This window comes from Nycticebus coucang, chromosome 20 (assembly GCF_027406575.1).
Source record: "Nycticebus coucang isolate mNycCou1 chromosome 20, mNycCou1.pri, whole genome shotgun sequence".
Classification (NCBI taxonomy): domain Eukaryota; kingdom Metazoa; phylum Chordata; class Mammalia; order Primates; family Lorisidae; genus Nycticebus; species Nycticebus coucang.
Window position 1 is genome coordinate 10,834,342 of NC_069799.1, and position 24,529 is coordinate 10,858,870.

The 24,529-nt window shown below is 40.0% G+C and overlaps 1 long non-coding RNA gene across 1 annotated transcript in view; it reads right to left on the reverse strand.

Moving 5' to 3' along the window:
- Positions 1 to 8,055, reverse strand: part of LOC128572290 (uncharacterized) — a 35,826-nt gene extending 27,771 nt beyond the window's left edge. The window contains exon 1 of the long non-coding RNA XR_008376158.1: positions 7,888 to 8,055. This is a non-coding gene — a long non-coding RNA (uncharacterized LOC128572290). The remainder of the gene's footprint in view (positions 1 to 7,887) is intronic.
- Between the last annotated feature and the right edge of the window lie 16,474 nt (positions 8,056 to 24,529).

Below are 24,529 nucleotides of genomic sequence, written 5' to 3' on the forward strand. Positions count from 1 at the left end.
AAAGATATAAGAGATTTAAATGAGACCCTAGAACAACTGTGTTTGATAGACGCATATAGAACACTCCATCCCAAAGATAAAGAATATACATTCTTCTCATCACCCCATGGAACATTCTCTAAAATTCATCATATCCTGGGACACAAAACAATTATCAACAGAATAAAAAGAATTGAAATTATACCTTGTATCTTCTCAGACCATAAGGCACTAAAGGTGGAACTCAACTCTACAAAAACGTTCAACCCCACACAAAGGCATGGAAATTAAACAATCTTCTGTTGACTAACAGATGGGTGCAAGAAGAAATAAAACAGGAAATCATTAACTTCATTAAGCATAACAACAATGAAGACACAAGCTACCAAAACCTGTGAGATACTGCAAAAGCAGTTTTGAGAGGAAAATTTATCACTTTAGATGCCTACATTTGAAAAACAGAAAGAAAGCGCATCAACAACCTCACAAGCTTATGGACTTGGAAAAAGAAGAACAATCTAAGCCTAAAATCAGTAGAAGAAAAGAAATATCCAAAATCAAATCAGAGATCAATGAAATTGAAAACAAAAGAATTGTTCAGATAATTAATGAAACAAGGAGTTGGTTTTTTGATAAAATAGATAAACATTGGGCAGACTAACGAAAAATAGAAAAGTAAAATCTCTACTAACCTCAATCAGAAATTATAAAGGGGAAGTAACAACTGATCCCACAGAGATACAAAAGATCATCTCTGAATACTCTGAATACTAGCAAAAACTCTACGCCCAGAAATTTGACAATATGTAGGAAATGGATCAATATTTGGAATCACACCCTCTCTCTAGACTTAGCCAGGAAGAAATAGAGCTCTTGAACAGACCCATTCAAGCACTGAGATTAAAGAAACAATAAAAAAGCTTCCAACCAAAAAATGCTCTGGTCCAGATGGCTTCACACCAGAATTCTATCAAAGCTTCAAGGAAGAGCTTATTCCTGTACTGCAGAAATTATTCCAAAAAATCGAGAAAGAAGGAATCTTCCCCCAACACATTCTACGAAGCAAACATCACCCTGATACCAAAACCAGGAAAAGACCCAACCAAAAAGGAGAATTTCAGACCAATCTCACTCAGGAATATAGATGCAAAAATTCTCAACAAAATCCTAGCCAATAGATTACAGCTTATCATCAAAAAAGTCATACATCATGCTTAAGTAGGTTTCATCTCAGGGATGCAAGGCTGGTTTAACATATGCAAGTCCATAAACATTATCCACCATATTAACAGAGGCAAAAATAAAGATCATATGATCCTTTCAATAGATGCAGAAAAACCATTTGATAAAAATCCAGCATCCTTTTCTTTTTTTTTTTTTTTTTTTTCTTTAATTTGGCCGGGGCTGGGTTTGAACCCGCCACCTCCGGCATATGGGACCGGCGCCCTACCCGCTGAGCCACAGGCGCCACCCCCAGCATCCTTTTCTAATTAGAACACTGAAGAGTATAGGCACAGATGGCACATTTCTAAACCTGATTGAAGCAATCTATGACAAACCCACAGCTAATATTTTACTAAATGGAGTAAAACTGAAAGATTTTCCTCTTAGAACTGGAATGAGACAAGGTTGTCCTCTGTCACCATTACTGTTCAACATAGTGCTGGAAGTTCTAGCCAATACAATTAGGCAAGACAAGGAAATAAAGGGAATCCAAATGGGAGCAGAGGAGGTCAAAATCTCCCTCTTTGCTGACAACATGATCCTATACTTAGAGAATCCCAAAGACTCAACCACAAGACTCCTAGAAGTCATCAAAAAATACAGTAATGTTTCAGGATATAAAATCAATGTCCACAAGTCAGTAGCCTTTGTATTCACCAATAACAGTCAAGATGAGAAGCTAATTAAGGACACAACTCCCTTCACCATAGTTTCAAAGAAAATGAAATACCTAGGAATATACCTAACTAAGGAGGTGAAGGACCTCTATAAAGAAAATTATGAAATCCTCAGAAAGGAAATAGCAGAGGATATTAACAAATGGAAGAACACACCATGCTCATGGATGGGAAGAATCAACATTGTTAAAATGTCTATACTTCCCAAAGCAATCTACCTATTCAATGCCATTCCTATCAAAATACCAACATTGTACTTTTAAGATTTGGAAAAAATGATTCTGCATTTTGTATGGAACCAGAAAAAAACCTGTATAGCTAAGGCAGTTCTTAGTAATAAAAATAAAGCTGGGGGCATCAGCATACCAGATTTTAGTCTGTACTACAAATCCATAGTGGTCAAGACAGCATGGTACTGGCACAAAAATAGAGACAGAGACACTTGGAATGGAATAGAAAACCACGAAATAAAACTAACGTCTTAGAACCACCTAATATTCGATAAACCAAACAAGAACATACCTTGGGGGAAAGACTCCATATTCAATAAATGGTGTTGAGAGAACTGGATATCTACATGTAAAAGACTGAAACTGGACCCACACCTTTCCCCACTCACAAAAATTGATTCAAAATGGATAAAGGACTTAAATTTAAGGCATGAAACAATAAAAATCCTCAAAGAAAGCATAGGAAAAAACGGGAAGATATTGGCCTGGAGAAAGACTTCATGAAGAAGACTGCCATGGCAACTGCAAGAACAACAAAAATAAACAAATGGGACTTCATTAAACTGAAAAGCTTCTTTACAGCTAAGGAGACAACAACCAAAGCAAAGAGACAACCTATACAATGGGAAAGGATATTTGCATATTTTCAATCAGACAAAAGCTTGATAACCAGGATCTATACAGAACTCAAATTAATCCACATGAATAAAGCCAACAATCCCATATATCAATGGGTAAGAGACATAAATAGAACCTTCTCTAAAGAAGACAGACGAATGGCTAACAAACATATGAATAAATGTTCATCATCCCTATGTATTAGAGAAATGCAAATCAAAACCACCCTGAGATACCATCTAACCCCAGTGAGAATGGCCCACATCACAAAATCTCAAAAGTGCAGATGCTGCCGTTTATGTGGAGAGAAGGGAACACTTTTACACTGCTGGTGGGACTGCAAACTAGTACAACCTTTCTGGAAGGAAGTATGGAGAAACCTCAAAGCACTCAAGCTAGACCTCCCATTTGATCTCGCAATCCCTGTACTGGGCATCTACCCAAAAGGAAAAAAATCCTTTTATCATAAGGACACTTGTACTAGACTGTTTATTGTTGCTCAATTTACAATCACCAAATGTGGAAACAGCCTAAATGCCCACCAACCCAGGAATGGATTAACAAGCTGTGGTACATGTATACCATGGAATACTCTTCAGCTATTTAAAAAAATGGAGACTTTACATCCTTCGTATTAACCTGGATGGAAGTGGAAGACATTATTCTTAGTAAAGCATCACAAGAATGGAGAAGCATGAATCCTATGTACTCAATTTTGACATGAGGACAATTAATGACAATTAAGGTTATGGGGGGGGGAAGGAAAAGCAGAGAGAGGGAAGGAGGGAGGGGGTGGGGCCTTGGTGCATGCCACACCTTCTGGGGCAAGACATGATTGCTAGAGGGACTTTGCCTAACAAATGCAATCAGTGTAACCTGGCTTATTGTACCCTCAATGAATCCCCAACAACAACAACAAACAAAAGTATTCTCTGGAAAAAAACAACACCTTTCCTACTACAAACAAAAGGCCTACCACTATTACCCCATCATACTTAAAAACATTATTCCCCACTTTAAAAAAAAAAAAAACAAATAGCTGAAAATGTTAACAAATGGAAAAACATACTATGCTCATGGCTGGGAAGAATCAACATTGTTAAAATGTCCATACTACCCAAAGCACTATACAATTTTAATGCAATCCCTATTAAAGCTCCACTGTCATACTTTAAAAATCTGGAAAAAATAATACTTTGTTTTATATGGAATCAAAAAAAACCTTGAATAGCGAAGACAATATTCAGAAATAAAAACAAAGCAGGAGGAATTACGCTAGCAGACTTCAAACTATACTATAAATCGATAGTGATCAAAACAGCATGCTACTGGCACAAAAACAGAGAGGTAGATGTATGGAACAGAATAGAGAACCAGGAGATGAACCCAGCTACTTACCATTATTTGATCTTTGACAAACCAATTAAAAACATTCAGTGGGGAAAAGATTCCCTATTTAAGAAATAGTGCTGGGTGAACTGGCTGGCAACCTGTAGAAGACTGAAACTTGACCCACACCTTTCACCATTAACTAAGATAGACTCTCACTGGATTAAAGATTTAAACTTAAGACATGAAACTATAAAAATACTAGAAGAAAGTGCAGGGAAAACTTTCAAGAAATCGGGCTGGGCGAATATTTTATGAGGAGGAACCCCTGGGCAATTCAAGTAGCATCAAAAATACACTACTGGGACCTGATCAAATTAAAAAGCTTCTGCACAGCTAAGAATACAGTAAATAAAGCAAGCAGGCAGCCCTCAGAATGGGAGAAGATATTTGCAGGTTATGTCTCCGACAAAGGTTTAATAAGCAGAATCCGCTAAGAACTCAAACGTATTAGCAAGAAAAGAGCAAGTGATCCCATCTCAGGCTGGGCAAGGGACTTGAAGAGAAACTTCTCTGAAGAAGACAGGCACACGGCCTACAGACATATGAAAAAATGCTCATCATCCTTAATCATCAGAGAAATGCAAATCAAAACTACTTTGAGATATCATCTAACTCCAGTAAGATTAGCCCATATAGCAAAATCCCAAGACCAGAGATGTTGGTGTGGATGTGGAGAAAAGGGAACACTTCTACACTGTTGGTGGGAATGCAAATTAATAAGTTCTTCATGGAAAGATGTTTGGAGAACACTTAGAGATCTAAAAATAGACTTGCCATTTGATCCTACAATTCCTGTACTAGGTATATACCCAGAAGACCAAAAATCACATTATAACAAAGATATTTGTACCAGAATATTTATTGCAGCCCAATTCATAATTGCTAAGTCATGGAAAAAGCTCAAGTGCCCATCAGTCTGCAAATGGATTAATAAATTGTGGTATACATACACCATGGAACATTATGCAGCCTTAAAGAAAGATGGAGACTTTACCTCTTTCATGCTTACATGGATGAAGCTGGAACATATTCTACTTAGTAAAGTATCTCAAGAATGGAAGAAAAAGTATCCAATGTACTCAGCCCTACTATGAAACTAATTTATGGCTTTCATACGAACACTACAACCCAATTATAACCTAAGAATATGGGGAAGAGGGGAGAGGGAGAGGAAGGCAGGGGCGAGGATGGGCAGAGGGAGGGTGATTGGTGGAATCACACCTATGGTGCATCTTACAAGGGTATATGTGAAACTTACTAAATGTAGAATATAAATGTCTTAACAGAATAACTAAGAAAATGCCAGGAAGGCTATATTAACCAATGTGATGAAAATATGTAAAATGGTATATAAAACCAGTATATGGTGACCCATGATTGCATTAATGTACACAGCTATGATTTAATAATAAATAAATAAATAAATAAATAAAAAAGAAAAGTGGATGGCCACATGCAAAAGACTGAAACAGGGTACACGTCTCTCACCACTCAGAAAAATTAATTTACAATGTATACTAAACTTAAACCCAAGACAAAATAAAAATAAATAAATGGGATCCAATCAAATTAAAATTTTCTGTAAGGCCAGGGACACAACCAATAGAGCACATACCTAGCCTACTGTGTGGGAGAAAATATTTGTATGCTGTACATTTGATAAAGGGCTGATAACCAGAATCTACAAAGAACTCAAGAAAATCAGCAAGGAAAAAAAACTAAGCAACCCCATTAAAAGATGGCCAAAAGACATGAACAGAATCTTTTCTTATGCAGATAGTCTAATGGGAAACATGTATAAAAGTGCTCAATGTCTGTAATTATCACGGAAATGCAAATCAAAACCACAAGAAGATGGCTCGGCACCTGTAGCTCAGTGACTAGGGCACAAGCCATATACACTGGAGCTGGCGAGTTTGAATCCATCTCAGGTCCACCAAACAACAATGACAACTACAACCAAAAAATAGCCAGGCGCTGTGGCGGGCACCTGTAGTTCCAGCTACTTGGAAGTCTGAGGAAAGAGAATCGCTTAAGTCCAAGGTTTGAGATTGCTGTGAGCTGTGACGCCACAGTACTCTACCAAAGGCCACATAAAGAGACACTGTCTCAAAAAAAAAAAAAAGGCAAAAAAAGCAGAGTATCAAGTGAATATTCTCTGATTTTCTCTTACGTGAAATTGTCAAAAACAAATATTTTCAAAAAACCCACTGCTCTGTGAAAAATGATAAAATATTCTATCTTTTTGTAAAGTACAATAAAGGACAAATAGTAGATAATGTGAATTGGTGAGTGAAAGTTGACATTTGAGAATGTGGAACAAAAACTAGAAATTTAGGATTTTACTGCAACCCCTAGTGGAGTTATGATATAGAATTGGTAGATTTGAGATTCTGTTCTCCATTCATTTGGAAAATGTAGGGAAAAACAAGTCTTCTGGGGAGTACTAACATAACTAGTTGGGAATCAGACTGCACTGACTGTTGCGCTCTGATTTCCTACCTAAAAATACTGAAACCTAACTCAAATCCATGTTTGTAAGTTAGAGAGAAACAAAAGTTATGCTCAACCAACTACAAATTACAATTAACCAGAAGATATCCACTGTGAACTAAAATAAAATATTAAGGCTCCTCTCACCCCACCCCCAGCGACTGACCAACTGGACCCTCTCCTTGGCCAAAGGGATCCCCTAAAACTGAGTTGCTGTGAGAGAAACATCAGACATGCTTCATGATGTCCTCCTGCCTTCTTAGGGATATCCTTTATGACCCATTAACAGGCCTAACGCTATACAAGATATATCTACAGGTTCTCAATATACGCAAACCATTTCAGTCTAAGCATATGTCCAGGAGTAAGTGTCTGACTAAAACACCGTTATCTCGGCATTCCTTTTTGGTGACTCTTGGTCTATTAGATAAAGCCTAACTCAGCCAACTGAGAGCTGAAGAATCTTTAAACCTACCTATAATCGGTAAGCCCCCACTTTGAGATATCCCACCTTTTGGGGGGAAACCAATGTATGTCTTCCACATATTGATTTATGACTTTACCTGTAATTCCTGTCTCCCTGAAATGTATAAACCAAACTGTAGGGCGGCGCCGGTAGCTCAGTGGGTAGGGAGCTAGCCACATATACTAAGGGTGGCCGGTTCGAACCCAGCCCAGGCCAGCTGAAACAACAATGACAATTGAAAAAAAAAAAATAGCAGGGCTTTGTGGTAGGCGCCTGTAGTCCCAGCTACTTGGGAGGCTGAGGCAAGAGAATCGCTTAAGCCCAAGAGTTTGAGGTTGCTGTGAGCTGTGATGCCCCTGCACCCTACCCAGGAGATATAGTGAGACTGTCTCAAAAAAAAAAAAAAATTAAAAATGATTATTTATTCTAATAAACCAATGTTTTAGTGGTGCCTTAGTTTAATTGTAACAGGAGAAAAGACAGAGATCCCACAGCGCCTGCCACTGCGTTGGGATTCTCGCCTCAGAATCCCCACGTCTTTACAGAACATGATCGGGAGGACGTGAGTCTGCGGGCCCGGAGAGGGCTCTGGCTGTGGGAGTCACGGAAGGACAGGGCAGTTCACCCAGGGTCCTGGCTGCGCTTCTGGCCCCCACCCTGTGGCCCGAGGGGCGCCAGACCCCAGCAGCATTACTGGGGAACAGTTTCCAGACTCGGAGTTTTCGTAGAGACGCCTGGACCCACTACAGCCAGTTCCAGCCGGTACCCCCCCGCCCCCCGCCCATGGTAACCAGCCCCCCACACACACCACTTTCCGGCTTCCACGTAGTCCCGGCATCGCCCTTACAGATCTTGCAGTACCTGCGATCAGGTACAGAGGGTGCGGGAGAGAGACCGGGACCTTCCAGAGCCAAGGAGAAGGAAGAGCAAGCACGGTTTGATCTCAGGAGGCTGACGCGGGAGAAAAGGGTGGTGGCAGATGATAGAAGCCACCTCTTCCGCTTCCTCTGCAAGCCTGATTGAAAGGTCCCAGCAAAGGCTTCTGATTGGATGAGGCCTCAGACCCGCCCCGAAATCCTCTGAGCTACTCGTTATGGCGTCTCGCAAATTTAAGGCAACAACATGGCATTGCCTGGAGGTCGTTCATATTTACCCTCATATATAACGTTATGCCCATTACGAATAATATTATAAGATTCAAAATTGGAAACCACAATGATAAACACTTCAAAATTTCAAATTTGGGCCAGCACTTTGAGAGGCCAAGGCAAGAGAAGTACTTTGCGGCCAGGAGCTTGACACCAATCTGGGAACATAACTGAGACCCCCATTCCTACAAATAAAATTAATAAGCAAACAAAAATAACCAGACGATGGGGCATGCCTGTAGTCTCAGCTACTCAGGAGGCTGAAGAAGGAGGATCACTTGAGCTCAGGAGTTGCAGGGGTCTTCAAACTGCGGCTGGGGGCCACATGAGGCCGTGTGATTATATTTGTTCCCGGTTTTGTTTTTTTTTTTTACTTCAAAATAAGATATGTGCAGTGTGCATAGGAATTTGTTCATAGTTTTTTTTTGTTTTTTTTTTTTTGTAAACTATAGTCCAGCCCTACAACTGTCTGAGGGACAGTGAATTGGCACCCTGTTTAAAAAGTTTGAGGGCGCCTGGGAGGCTATGATGAAATACGATGAGGCTACAGCACTCCAGGCTGGGCAGCAGAACAAAACCCTGTCTCTAAAATAAATAATTCAGATTTAAAAACTTAACTGCTTCCTGTCTTTGAGGAAGCAGCTTGAGGTTTTTGTTTTTGTTTTTGAGACATAGTCTCTGTCGCTGTCAGTAGAGTATCGTCACATCACAGCTCACAGCAACCTGAAACTCTTGGGCTTAAGCGATTCTCTTGCCTCAGCCTCCGGAGTAGCTGGGACTAGGGGCCTGCCACAACATTTTTTAGAGACAAGGTCTCCCCTAGGTCAGGCTGGTCTCAAACTCATGAGCTCAGGCAATCAACCCACCTGGGCCTCCCAGAGTTCTAGGATTACAGGCGGGAGCCACCGGCCTGGTGGCAGCTTGAATTTTGAAAAGGGAGGCAATTGTCTCAGGCAGCAATGCATAATAGAACTTAAGTAGAAGTCAAGTGTGTCATTTTAAATTTTGTATAAGGAACAAGAAAGAAGAAAAAGTGAAAATGATTGTAATACTTTATTTAAATCAATATATCCAAAATTATTATTTTATATGTGATCAATATCATATTTTTGACATATTTTGATACTACATCTTTCCAAGCCACCCTTTATTTTAAGCTTCCAGAATATCCCTATTAAGACAGCACATTTGGATACATATGTATAATTTTCCCACTTTGGGTTTTATATATACACACACACACACACATATATATATATATATTCTCTTCCTTCAGCACTTTGTCACCCTCAGTAGAGTTTTGTGGCATCACAGCTCACAGCAGCTTCAAACTCTTGGGCTCAAGTGATTGTCTTGCCTCAGCCTCCCAAGTAGTTAGAACTACAGGCACCCGCCACAACGCCCAACTACTTTTAGAGACAGGGTGTCACTCTTGCTCAGGCTGGTCTCCAACTCCTGAGCTCAAGCAATCCACCACCTCAGCTTCCCAGAGTGCTAGCATTGCAGGCACAAGCTACCATGTCCAGCCCCACTTTGGGTTATATTAAGGTTGATCAGTAAATTCAGGAAATGCCTGTTTGTGACATATAATTGCTTATCATTTAATGATTACTATTTTTCTAATTTCATTTATTTCACAAAGGGTTGCAAAATAACAGGTTTTTAAGTCTAGCAATTCTTATTTGTCTGTTAAAAACTTCATTTTCTGGGTCAGCACCCATAGCTCAGCAGTTAAGGTGCTGGCCACATAGAACAAGGCTGGAAGGTTCAAACCAGGCTCGGGCCTGCCAAACAACAATGATAACCACAACAAAAAAGTAGCTGGGCATTGTGGCGGGCACCTGTAGTCCCAGCTACTTGAGAGGCTAAGGCAAGAGAATCACTTAAGCCCAAGATTTTGAGGTTGCTGTGAACTGTGACACAATAGCACTCTACTGAGGGTGACATTGTGAAACTCTCTCAAAAGAAGAAAAAAACAATAAAAAAACAAAAACAAAAACTGCATTTTATCATTCTTGGTTTGAGTCACAGGCAAAATTTATTCTCACAGCTTGTAGAAATATTTACCAGTGCTTTTTCCTACAATTTATATGTTTTCAGCATTTTACCATTTATATTTCTCCTTTATTTGTCCTTTATACTGTATCACATGAAGAATAAATCTATTTTTATCTTTTGTATAGAAACATTCAGTTCTCAAACATTAAGTATTGATAAAGGTTCTTCCTCTGATGTTTTTATTGTGTTACTTGTTTTATGCATTTTGGCAGATTTCTGAATCAAATGCTTTACCAGTCTGATTGTCTATTTTTGCATCAATGCCACACTGATTTTTTTTTTAATGCCACACTGATTTAATTATAGAATATTTAATATGTTTTAGGCTCGGCACCTATACCTCAAGTAGCTAAGGCACCAGCCGCATACACCAGAGCTGATGGGTTCGAATCCAGCCTGAGCCTGCCAAACAACGACAACTACAACCAAAAAATAGCCAGGTGTTGTGACAGGAGCCTGTAGGCCCAGCTACTTGGGAGGCTGAGGCAAAAGAATTGCTTAAGCCCAGGAGTTGGAGGTTGCTGCAAACTGTGATGACATGGCACTCTACCCAGGGTGACAGCTTGAGGCTCTGTCTCAGAAAGAAAACAAAGAGGGTGGCGCCTGTTGCTCAGTGGGTAGGGCGCCAGCCCCATATGCTGGGGGTGCCTGGTTCAAACCCAGCCCCTGCCAAACTGCAACAACAGCAACTGCCCGGCTAAAGTTGGAACCCACCAGCCCTGGAGCATGTGGCTGGCCCCCTAACCACTAAGCTATGGGCACCCAGCCTACTTTGCACTTTTTAAATTAGACTTGTTCTTGGGTCATTTTGTTTTACATCTAAAAATTTACTTTATATTATAATTTTTGTTGTATCCTTCTCATACTTCATTTGTTAATGATTGTGAATTACACATAGAAAGGCTAATGTTTATATGTATTAATGTTATTTTGTATTTGTTACTGAACTATTTTCTGTGTTAGGTTTTTTTACCAATTACTTTTTGTTTCCAGATATATAATTACATCATATGCAAATTAAGTCTTACATATTTGTTTTTATATTTTCTGTGATTTTCAAATGCCTTGGATAAAGCTCAATGCAAATTTAATGAATACTGTAAGTAATACATATGTATTGTGCATTTAGTATTGTTTCTGAAAATACTAGGAATGTCCTTCATGTTTTCCATGAGTATGAAAAAGACCATTCTGTCAAATTTGAAAAGATCTATTAATACCTAGTTTTGATTATTTTAAATGATCAGTAATGCAAGTTAAATTCTGCTAAGTGGATTTTTTTTTTTTTGAGACAGAGTCTCACTTTGTTGTCCTCAGTAGAGTGTTGTGGTGTCACAGCTCACAGCACCTTCCAGCTCTTGGGCTTAGGTGATTCTCTTGCCTCAACCTCCCAAGTAGGTGGGACTACAGGTGCATGACCCAAAACCCAGCTATTTTTTTGTTGCAGTTTGGCAGGTTGTGTTTGAACCTGCCACCCTTGGTATGTGGGGCTGGCACCCTACTCACTGAGCCACAGAGGCCACCTCACGTGGAAAATTTTGTATAGTTTTATTTCTATTTATGAAAATAATGAAGCTTATAATTAACTGTCCTAATACTAAATGAATTACTCTATAATTCTGAGAGTAACTGAATTTTAACATTATATATTGTTTTTAATAATTAATTAAGATTTGCTTTCTAGTATTATATCTTACATATTTCTATGTGTGAGGCAGATTTGAGATATTCCTGTAAAAGTGTACTTTGTACAACAATTGGAAGTTTTGGGTACCAATGTTCCATTTTATTTTCATAATTTATTTGGAACTAGTACTTACATTGTAATATTGTTGAGGTAAAACCATGGATTTATGTGATATTTAAAATGACTGTAGAATTCCCATTAAACTACCTTATCCTGGATCAGTATGTGTTAGACCCTCTTTTATAAACTTTCTGCTGCTATAAATATTATATATACATACATATATATATTTTTAGAGACAGAGTCTCACTTTATCACTCTCAGTAGAGTGCTGTTACATCACAGGTCACGCAACTTCAAACTCTTGAGCTTAAGTGATTCTCTTGCTTCCCAAATAGCTGGGACTGCAGGCACCCACCACAATGTCCAGCTATTGTTTGTCAGGTCCAGGCTGGGTTTGAACCCACCAGCTCCGGTGTATGTGGCTGGCACTGTAGCTGCTGAGCTATGGGAACCAAGCCAGTATTTTGTTCTTTAATGTTGCCAGGGTTCTTTTGCTAATTTCTTCTCATATGGCCTTTCTTCTCTCAGCCATAGGTTAATAATAATGCATGACACCTTTGCTGAAAATGCACTTGAACCAAGTCTAGGAGTGAGAGCTGCTCAGTGCTCATAAGGGTGTTCTGGAGTGAAGTGCTGAGCCTCAGGGAAGTTCTGATGGTCCTATGGTAGTGGTGGATATTCATTAGTGAGGTCCTGGAGTCTAGACACAACTTTGAAGCCTTAGTGGTGGGGCTGCAGTCCCAGAAGGGGCCATGCAGCTACAGTGGCAGAGCCACAGACTTAGACACAGTGAGATTGTCAGAGGTAGCTTTCAGAATTGTGGGGGCCAGAGCCACCAAAATGGGGGGCATTTTCCAGCATGGGGACTGCTAATGCTCAGTCGCTCAGATAGGGGGTTTTGTCAGTGGCACATTTTCCATTTATGTGGGCCAGAGATGCTGGTCAGCCAAGGTTCTGCCCCCACACCTAGGACCCAAGAGGCAGTCACCTGAGGCATCCCAAGTGATGCATATGGCATCTGAAGCTTCCCCTCTATTCAGCTTCCCCACTGGGGAAGAGGCATGCTCAGCCCCTAGGCACAGAGCTCAATACTGTGGAACATCTGTTCCTTCCCCAGCCTGGCAGGGGTGATGCTGGTTGGTGGGTCCTGAGCTGACCTTCTTGATGCACCAGAATGATCAGGATGACACTAGTTGCAAAAGACTGAGATTTGCAGGCACCAGATGTCTGCTCTATCTGCTCTGTAGTGGATTATCTCTGCACAGACTCTGAGCAACTCCCTTATCAGATAAGCTCGGAGTTCTGCTGTGGAAAAAAATGACCCCTCATAGTTTGAGCTGCCTATAATCTTTGTTTCTCTCCTAATAAACAGTGTCCACTCATGTTACCTCTGTCCTTCTGTCTTCACCTCTTTCCAGCAGTGTAAATAGTATTGGGTCCCCCATTCCAACATGTTGAGTGGAACTTGTGAATTAGAATCAGCCATGCCAGGGGTGGAGCAAGATGGCAGCTGAGTAACAGTTTCCCTGCAACTAGGCATGATGAGTTTGGGGAGATAAGACTCCAGGCATCTCTGGCTGGTGAGATCTGCCTATAATCATCCCTTTGAGGATACAGGGAATCAGCAAGGGACTTCTGGACCCCAAGAGGAGGACAAAAACAGTGGAAAACTGGCAAGTGATTGCATGTGTTCGATCGATCTAATCCCGCTGGCAACTGTAAGTACAAGCAGCAGTGAGACTGCAAACTGGAAAGGCCTTATCTGTGAACTGTTTCGGTGTTTTTGGACTTGGATCTAAGTTGAATTGCCTTGGGGAGAGTTTGAGCAGGAATACGGAGAACTTTGGGCATTGTCTAGGGCCCCAGACTGAGCCGCTGAGCCAGACAGAGCTAATAGTGTTCAGCTATGGGCCGTAGGGAGCCATTGTGAGAGAACTGCTCCGGCAAGCTCCACCCTCAGGGTCGCAAAGCAAGGATCGGGTGGGAGCTAGTAACCTAGTGACTGAGCAGCCTAAAGGCGGGGACTGAGCTGCCTCACAGCCTTAACCCTCAGGGGCAGAGTGAGATCAGTATGGGCACAATGGAGCCTCAGGCTGTTGCCCTGGGTAGAATGCCGTGGCATCACAGCTCATAGCAACCTCAAACTCCTGGGCTTGGTGCTGCCCGGACCTCCGTAAGAGCTGCGCTGCAACCCCTGACCCACAACCCGTGCCCACCGGGCCTCTGCATGCCCTGACCAGGAACTGCGGGAGCTGCACAACCCTGCGTCCTCTGTCCTGTACCCTCCCTGCCTCCACACTGGCCTGCGTGTCTGGCCAGGGACTCTGGTAGCCGCATGCCCTCCAGAACTCTGCTTGCCTCTGCACAGAGCCCTTCTCCCAGCCAGAGACGGAGCTGGAGCCTTGGGCTCTTTGTGCCAAAGTCACTGGGTGCCAGGCACTCCCAGAACCGTGCACACCACCTCCCGCCCTAGATGGATCCGGGTGTGTCACACTCTGGAGCTGCTTCCACAACCAGAACTCCCTGGCTGGGGCAGCCCCAGAGGAACTACACAGGGTCACTCCGTACAAAGATCCAGCAACAATAGAGTGATCCTGCTGGGGTCTAATCTTGGAGAGACACCTCCCCACTCTAAGGACGGCCTAGGAAACGGTGAAAAACAATCATGAGGTGAAATCAATAGAAAAACTCTGGCAATATGAATAATCAAAGTAGATCAACTCCCCTAAGGATCAATGGGACAGACAAAGCACAAGATACCATGCACAAACAAATAGCTGAGATGTCAGAAATCGAATTGAGAATCTGGATAGCCAATAAGATTGAATTAGAATTCCAAGCAGTAACCCAAAAGATATCTCAAGAATTCAACGAATTCAAAGACCAAATGACCAAAGATTTTGACACATTGAGACAAGAAGTTGCAGCCCTCAAAGACCTGAGGAACAGTAGAATCCCTCAGTAACAGAATGGAGCAAGCAGAAGAAAGGGTTTCTGACATTGAAGACAAAGCTTTCAAACACTCCCAAACTCTCAGAGAGGAAGAGAAATGGAGGGCAAAAACAGATCACTCTCTCAGAGAGCTCTGGGATAATTCGAAGAAAACCAATATTAGTCTTATAGGGATCCCCGAAAGTGACAAAGTGGCTTCACAAGGCACAGAGTCTCTTCTCCATGAGATTATGAAGGAGAACTTTCCAGACATGCCAAGAGATTCTGATATTCAGATAGCAGACAGTTTCAGAACTCCAGCACAACTCAACCCAAATAAGACATCCCCCAGACACATCATAATCAATTTCACTAAAGTTAATATGAAGGAGAAAATTCTGAAAGCAGCCAGATAAAACCATCACCTACAAGGGGAAGAATATTAGAATAAATGCAGATCTCTCTGCTGAAACCTTTCAAGCTAGAACAGGATGATCATCAACTTTTAATCTCCTAAAACAAAATAACTTTCAACCCAGGATCCTGTACCCAGCTAAACTGAGTTTCATTTATGACGGAGAAATTAAATACTTCAATGACATTCACATGTTGAAGAAATTTGCTATAACTAAACCAGCTGTCCAGGATATTCTCAGAACTATTCTCCATAAAGACCAGTGTAATCCTCCACCACAAAAGTAAACCCACCCAGAAAATTTTGATCAAATTCCACCTTCCACAGTTGCAAAAGGATTAAAAATGTCCACTGGACTCTCAAAAGGCTTATCAATATTGTCAATTAATGTGAATGGTTTAAATTGTCCTCTAAAGAGGCACAGGTTGGCTGACTGGGTACAATAACTCAAGCCAGATATCTGCTGCATACAAGAATCGCATCTTACATTAAAAGACAAATATAAACTCAAGGTGAAGGGATGGTCATCTATACTCCAGGAAAATGGAAAGCAGAAAAAGCAGGCAATCTTATTCGCAGATGCAATAGGCTTTAAACCTTCCAAAATAAGGAAGGATAAGGATGGACACTTCATATTTGTTAAAGGTAATACTCAATATGATGAGATTTCAATTATTAATATTTATGCACCCAACCAGAATGCACCTCAATTTATAAGAGAAACTCTAACGGACATGAGCAACTTGATTTCCTCCAGTTCCATAGTAGTTGGAGATTTTAACACCCCTTTAGCAGTCCTGGATAGATCCTTCAAAAAGAAGGTAAGCAAAGATATTTTAGATTTAAACTTAACCATTCAACATCTGGACTTAACAGACATCTACAGAACATTTCATCCCAACAAAACTGAATACACATTCTTCTCATCAGCCCATGGAATATACTCCACAATCGACCACATCCTAGGCCACAAATCTAACCTCAGCAAATTAAAAAAAATAGAAATTATTCCTTGCATCTTCTCAGACCATCATGGAATAAAAGTTGAACTAAATAACAACAGGAACCTGCATACCCATACAAAAACATGGAAGCTAAACAACCTTATGCTGAAGGACACATGGGTTATAGACAAGATTAAGAAGGAAATCACCAAATTTTTGGAACAAAACAACAATCAAGACATGAATTACCAGAACCTCTGGGATACTGCAAAGGCAGTACTAAGAGGGAAATTTATACCACTACAAGCCTTCCTCAAGAAAACAGAAAGAGAGGAAGTTAATAACTTAACAGGACATCTCAAGGAACTGGAGAAGGAAGAACACTCCAACCCCAAACCTGGCAGAAGAAAAGAAATAACCAAAATCAGAGCAGAATTAAATGAAATTGAAAACAAAATAATTATACAACAGATCAATAAATCCAAAAGTTGGTTTTTTGAAAAGATCAATAAACTAGATAAAACTTTGGCCAACCTAACCAGGAAAAAAAGAGTAAAATCTCTAATTTCATCAATCAGAAATGGTAATGATGAAATAACAACAGATCCCTCAGGAATTCAAAAAATCCTTAATGAATACTACAAGAAACTTTACTCTTAGAAATATGAAAATCTGAAAGAAATCGACCAATACCTGGAAGTACGCCACCTACCAAGACTTAGCCACAACGAAGTGGAAATGTTGAACAGGCCTATATCAAGTTCTGAAATAGCATCAACTATACAAAATCTCCCTAAAAAGAAAATCCCAGGACCAGATGGTTTTACGTCAGAATTCTACCAAACCTTTAAAGAAGAGCTAGTACCTATATTACTAAACCTCTTCCAAAATATAGAAAAAGAAGGACTATTACCCAACACATTCTACAAAGCAAACATCACCTTGATCCCCCAACCAGGGAAAGACCCAACAAGAAAAGAAAATTATAGACCAATATCACTAATGAATATTGATGCTAAAATTCTCAATAAGATCCTGACAAACAGAATCCAACAACACATCAAAAAAATTATACACCATGATCAAGTGGGATTTATCCCAGGGTCTCAAGGCTGGTTCAATATACGCAAATCTATAAATGTAATTCAGCACATAAACAAACTAAAAAATAAGGACCATATAATTCTTTCAATTGATGCATAAAAAGCTTTTGATAATATCCAGCATCCCTTCGTGATCAGAACACTTAAGAAAATTGGTATAGAAGGGACATTTCTTAAACTAATAGAGGCCATCTACAGCAAACGCACAGCCAATATTGTATTGAATGGAGTTAAATTGAAATCATTTCCACTTAGATCAGGACCAGGCAAGGCTGCCCGTTGTCTCCATTGCTCTTTAATATTGTAATGGAAGTTTTAGCCATGGCAATTAGGAAAGAAAAGGCGATCAACGGTATTCACATAGGGTCAGAAGAGATCAAACTTTCACTCTTCGCAGATGATATGATCGTACATCTGGAAAACACTAGGGATACTACTACAAAACTTTTAGAAGTGATCAAGGAATACAGCAATGTCTCAGGCTACAAAATCAACACCCATAAATCTGTAGCCTTTATATATACCAACAATAACCAAGCCGAAAAAACAATCAAGGACTTTATTCCTTTCACAGTAGTGCCAAAGAAGATGAAATATTTGGGAGTATACCTAACAAAGAATGTGAAAGATCTCTACAAAGAGAACAAGGAAACTTTAAGAAAAGAAATAGCTGAAGATGTTAACAAATGGAAAAACATACCATGCTCATGGCTGGGAAGAATCAAAATTATTAAAATGTCTATACTACCCAAAGCAATATGTAATTTTAATGCAATTCCTATTAAAGCTCCATTGTCATATTTTAAAGATCTTGAAAAAATAGTACTTTGTTTTATATGGAATCAGAAAAATCCTTGAATAGCCAAAACATTACTGAGCAATAAAAACAAAGCAGGAGGAATCACACTACCAGACCTGAGACTGTACTATAAATCAATAGTGATCAAAACAGCATGGTATTGGCACAAAAACAGAGAAGTAGATTTCTGGAACAGAATAGAGAACCAAGAGATGAATCCAGCTACTTATGTTATTTGATCTTTGACAAGCCAATTAAAAACATTCAGTGGGGAGAGAGGTGGAGCAAGATGGCAGCCGAGTAACAGCTTCCTTGCATCTGGGCACCGTGAGTCTGGGGATATAGGACTCCAGGCATCTCTGGCTGGTGGGATCTGCCTATCATCACCCCTGAGAGGATACAGGGAGTCAGCGAGAGACTTCTGGACCCCAAGAGGAGGACTAAAACAGTGGAAAACCGGCAAGTGGTTGCGTGTGTTCAATCCGCCTAAACCCGCCCGCAACTGTAAGTTCAGTAGCAGCGAGACTGCAAACCAGAAAGGCCTTACCTGTGAACTGTTTTGGTGTCTTTGGACTTGGCACTCAGCTGAACTGCCTTGGGGAGAGCCTGAGCGGGAGTGCGGAGAACTTTGGCCTTTGTCTAGGGCCCCAGTCTGAGCCGCTGAGCCAGACGGAGCTAATAGAGTTTGGCTCTGGGTCACAGGCAGACATTGTGAGCGATCTGCCCTGGCAAGCTCCGCCCTCAGGGTCGCAGAGCTGGAATTGGGTGGGAGCTGGTAACCCAGCGACCAAGTAGCCTAAGGGCGGGGTCTGAGCCGCCTTGCAGCCCTAACCCTCGGGGGCAGAGGGAGACCAGTTTTGACACACAGGGTAAATGGATAGCCACTTCAGCAGTGATTCCAGCAACAAGCACTTCCCTGAGAAAGCTTGTGCTCAGTAAGTGAACAAGTTCAAAGTGCCTTTTAAGTGGGCTGAAGAGAGATTTAGGGTGTCTACCTGCTGGGGTTCGAGAAACTAGCAGCCTCCAGTCGTATCAGAACTGTGATTAACATCTCATACCCCAGAAGACCACGTGTTGCCCAGACAATATTCAATTCCATATACATACTGCTTTGTTTTTGGCTGCGTGTGTGTTTTTTTTTGTTTGTTTGGTTTTTTTTTTTTTTTTTGGTTTGGTTTTTTTTTTGTTTATTTTGACGTTCTAGATTGTTGTTTTGTTTTTTAAGTTCAACCTTTTCCATACAGACCCTTTTTCTTTCTCAATTTTTCTAGTTTAATTATAATTTCCCATTGCTGCCTATTTCAATAATCAGAACTTCATTTTTGTTAGTGTTTCTACCACTATTATTTGGTTTTTCCAGCCAATTTTATCCCGTAAGGTTTTCTGTTTGCTTGTTTTGGTTTGATTTATAGCATTTTTGTCTTTCCTCTCTACTTGGTGGAGGTGGGGTACTGTGTCTGATCAGGTTAGCAAAGAGCTGCTGACCTCAAGGGAACCACCCCACTTGGCACCCCCAGAAGGTGTTTTTTTTTTTTTTTAAGGTTGTATCAAAGTACCCTACTGTACACCTATATTGCTCTGTCTCCATCTTTCTGTGCCTCTCTTCTTTTTGTCAATATTCCTTTCACCCAACCACTCTCCTTTCTCTATTTTTCTTTTTTTTCATTTTTTTTTTTCTTATCACTCGGTCCTCATTTCTTTCATCGCTTTTTTGCTCTTAAACCTTCTCACCCTTCTGGTCCTGTAACCCTTAGTCCACAGGCACAAGAACTTAAAGAGCAAGAGGAATTGAAAGGAAAATTAGGGCAAGTAAACAGATAAAAGAAATCACCCATGAGGAAGAATCAGCAGAAAACTCCAGGCAACATGAAGAACCAGTCCAGAACTACCCCGCCAAGGGACCATGAGGTAGCTACTGCAGAGGATTCCACCTATACAGAAATGTTAGGAATGACAGAAAGGGAATTTAGAATACACATGTTGAAAACAATGAAGGAAATGATGGAAACAATGAAGGAAACTGTTAATAAAGTGGAAAATAACCAAAAGGAAATTCAAAAACAGAATCAAATAAGAGATGAACGATATGAAGAATATAAAAAGGATATAGCAGAGCTGAAGGAAATGAAACAGTCAATCAGGGAACTTAAAGATGCAATGGAAAGTATCAGCAACAGGTTAGACCATGCAGAAGAAAGAATTTCAGAGGTAGAAGACAAAGTTTTTGAGATAACTCAGATAGTAAAAGAGGCAGAAAAGAAGAGAGAGAAAGCAGAACGTTCACTGTCAGAATTATGGGACTTTATGAAGCGTTCCAACATACGAGTTATAGGAATTCCAGAAGGGGAAGAAGAATGCCCCAGAGGAATGGAAGCCATACTAGAGAATATTATAAAAGAAAATTTCCCAAATATCACCAAAGATTCTGACACACTGCTTTCAGAGGGATATCGGACCCCAGGTCGCCTCAACTCTAACCGAGCTTCTCCAAGACACATTGTGATGAACCTGTCCAAACTCAAGACAAAAGAAAAGATTCTGCAAGCTGCCAGGAGTAAGCGCCAGTTGACCTACAGGGGCAAATCCATCAGAGTTACCGCAGACTTCTCTAATGAAACTTTCCAAGCAAGAAGACAATGGTCATCTACCTTTAATCTACTTAAACAGAACAATTTTCAGGCCAGAATTCTGTACCCTGCTAAGCTAAGCTTCAAAATTGACGGAGAAATCAAATCATTTACGGATATACAAACATTGAGGAAATTCGCCACAACAAGACCAGCTCTACAGGAAATACTTCAACCTGTTCTGCACACTGACCACCACAATGGATCAGCAGCAAAGTAAGAACTCAGAAATTAAAGGACAGAACCTAACCTCCACACTGATGCAAAAGATAAAACTAAGCAATGGACTCTCACAAAATAAGACGAATAGAATACTACCACACTTGTCAATTATCTCAATAAATGTTAATGGCTTGAATTCCCCACTGAAGAGACATAGATTGGTTGACTGGATTAAAAAACACAAGCCATCCATTTGCTGTCTGCAAGAAACACACCTGGCTTCAAAAGACAAATTAAAGCTCCGAGTCAAGGGTTGGAAGACAATTTTTCAGGCAAATGGAATTCAGAAGAAAAGAGGAGTTGCAATCTTATTTTCAGACACATGTGGATTTAAAGCAACTAAAGTCAAAGAAGACAAAGATGGTCACTTTATATTGGTGAAGGGAAAAATACAACAAGAAGACATTTCAATTCTAAATATTTATGCACCCAATTTAAATGCTCCCAGATTCTTGAAGCAGACCTTACTCAGTCTGAGCAATCTGATATCTGATAATACCATCATAACAGGGGACTTTAACACTCCTCTTACAGAGCTGGACAGATCCTCTAAACAGAAATTAAACAAGGATATAAGAGACTTAAATGAGACTCTAGAACAACTGTGCTTGATAGACGCATATAGAACACTCCACCCCAAAGATAAAGAATATACATTCTTCTCATCACCCCATGGAACATTCTCCAAAATTGATCATATCCTGGGACACAAAACAAATATCAACAGAATCAAAAGAATTGAAATTTTACCTTGTATCTTCTCAGACCATAAGGCACTAAAGGTGGAACTCAACTCTAACAAAAATGCTCGACCCCACCCAAAGGCATGGAAACTAAACAATCTTCTGTTGAATAACAGATGGGTGCAGGAAGAAATAAAACAGGAAATCATTAACTTCCTTGAGCATAACAACAATGAAGACACAAGCTACCAAAACCTGTGGGATACTGCAAAAGCAGTTTTGAGAGGAAAATTCATCACTTTAGATGCCTACATTCGAAAAACTGAAAGAGAGCACATCAACAATCTCACAAGAGATCTTATGGAATTGGAAAAAGAAGAACAATCTAAGCCTAAACTCAGTAGAAGAAAAGAAATATCCAAAATCAAATCAGAGATCAATGAAATTGAAAACAAAAGAATCATTCAGAAAATTAATGAAACAAGGAGTTGGTTTTTTGAAAAAATAAATAAAATAGATAAAACATTGGCCAGACTAACGAGGAATAGAAAAGTAAAATCTCTAGTAACCTCAATCAGAAATGATAAAGGGGAAATAACAACTGATCCCACAGAGATACAAGAGATCATCTCTGAATACTACCAGAAACTCTATGCCCAGAAATTTGACAATGTGAAAGAAATGGATCAATATTTGGAATCACACCCTCTCCCTAGACTCAGCCAGGAAGAAATAGAGCTCCTGAACAGACCAATTTCAAGCACTGAGATCAAAGAAACAATAAAAAAGCTTCCAACCAAAAAATGCCCTGGTCCAGATGGCTTCACTCCAGAATTCTATCAAACCTTCAAGGAAGAGCTTATTCCTGTACTGCAGAAATTATTCCAGAAAATTGAGGAAGAAGGAATCTTCCCCAACACATTCTATGAAGCAAACATCACCCTGATACCAAAAACAGGAAAAGACCCAAACAAAAAGGAGAATTTCAGACCAATCTCACTCATGAACATAGACGCAAAAATTCTCAACAAAATCCTAGCCAATAGATTACAGCTTATCATCAAAAAAGTCATTCATCATGATCAAGTAGGCTTCATCCCAGGGATGCAAGGCTGGTTTAACATACGCAAGTCTATAAACGGTATCCACCATATTAACAGAGGCAAAAATAAAGATCACATGATCCTCTCAATAGATGCAGAAAAAGCATTTGATAAAATCCAGCATCCTTTTCTAATTAGAACTCTGAAGAGTATAGGCATAGGTGGCACATTTCTAAAACTGATTGAAGCTATCTATGACAAACCCACAGCCAATATTTTACTGAATGGAGTAAAACTGAAAGCTTTTCCTCTTAGAACTGGAACCAGACAAGGTTGTCCTCTGTCACCTTTACTATTCAACATAGTGCTGGAAGTTCTAGCCAATACAATTAGGCAAGACAAGGAAATAAAGGGAATCCAAATGGGAGCAGAGGAGGTCAAACTCTCCCTCTTTGCTGACGACATGATCTTATACTTAGAGAACCCCAAAGACTCAACCACAAGACTCCTAGAAGTCATCAAAAAATACAGTAACGTTTCAGGATATAAAATCAATGTCCACAAGTCAGTAGCCTTTGTGTACACCAATAACAGTCAAGATGAGAAGCTAATTAAGGACACAACTCCCTTCACCATAGTCTCAAAGAAAATCAAATACCTAGGAATATACCTAACGAAGGAGGTGAAGGACCTGTATAAAGAAAACTATGAAATCCTCAGAAAGGAAATAGCAGAGGATATTAACAAATGGAAGAACATACCATGCTCATGGATGGGAAGAATCAACATTGTTAAAATGTCCATACTTCCCAAAGCAATCTACCTATTCAATGCCATTCCTATCAAAATACCAACATCATACTTTCAAGATTTGGAAAAAATGATTCTGCGTTTTGTATGGAACTGGAAAAAACCCCGTATAGCTAAGGCAGTTCTCTGTAATAAAAATAAAGCTGGGGGCATCAGCATACCAGATTTTAGTCTGTACTACAAAGCCATAGTGCTCAAGACAGCATGGTACTGGCACAAAAACAGAGACATAGACACTTGGAATCGAATGGAAAACCAAGAAATGAAACTAACATCTTACAACCACCTAATCTTTGATAAACCAAACAAGAACATACCTTGGGGGAAAGACTCCCTATTCAATAAATGGTGTTGGGAGAACTGGATGTCTACATGTAAAAGACTGAAACTGGACCCACACCTTTCCCCACTCACAAAAATTGATTCAAGATGGATAAAGGACTTAAACTTAAGGCATGAAACAATAAAAACCCTCCAAGAAAGCATAGGAAAAACACTGGAAGATATTGGCCTGGGGAAAGACTTCATGAAGAAGACTGCCATGGCAATTGCAACAACAACAAAAATAAACAAATGGGACTTCATTAAACTGAAAAGCTTCTGTACAGCTAAGGAGACAATAACCAAAGCAAAGAGACAACCTACACAATGGGAAAGGATATTTGCATATTTTCAATCAGACAAAAGCTTGATAACTAGGATCTATAGAGAACTCAAATTAATCCACATGAAAAAAGCCAACAATCCCTTATATCAATGGGCAAGAGACATGAATAGAACTTTCTCTAAAGACGACAGACGAATGGCAAACAAACACATGAAAAAATGTTCATCATCTCTATATATTAGAGAAATGCAAATCAAAACAACCCTGAGATATCATCTAACCCCAGTGAGAATGGCCCACATCACAAAAT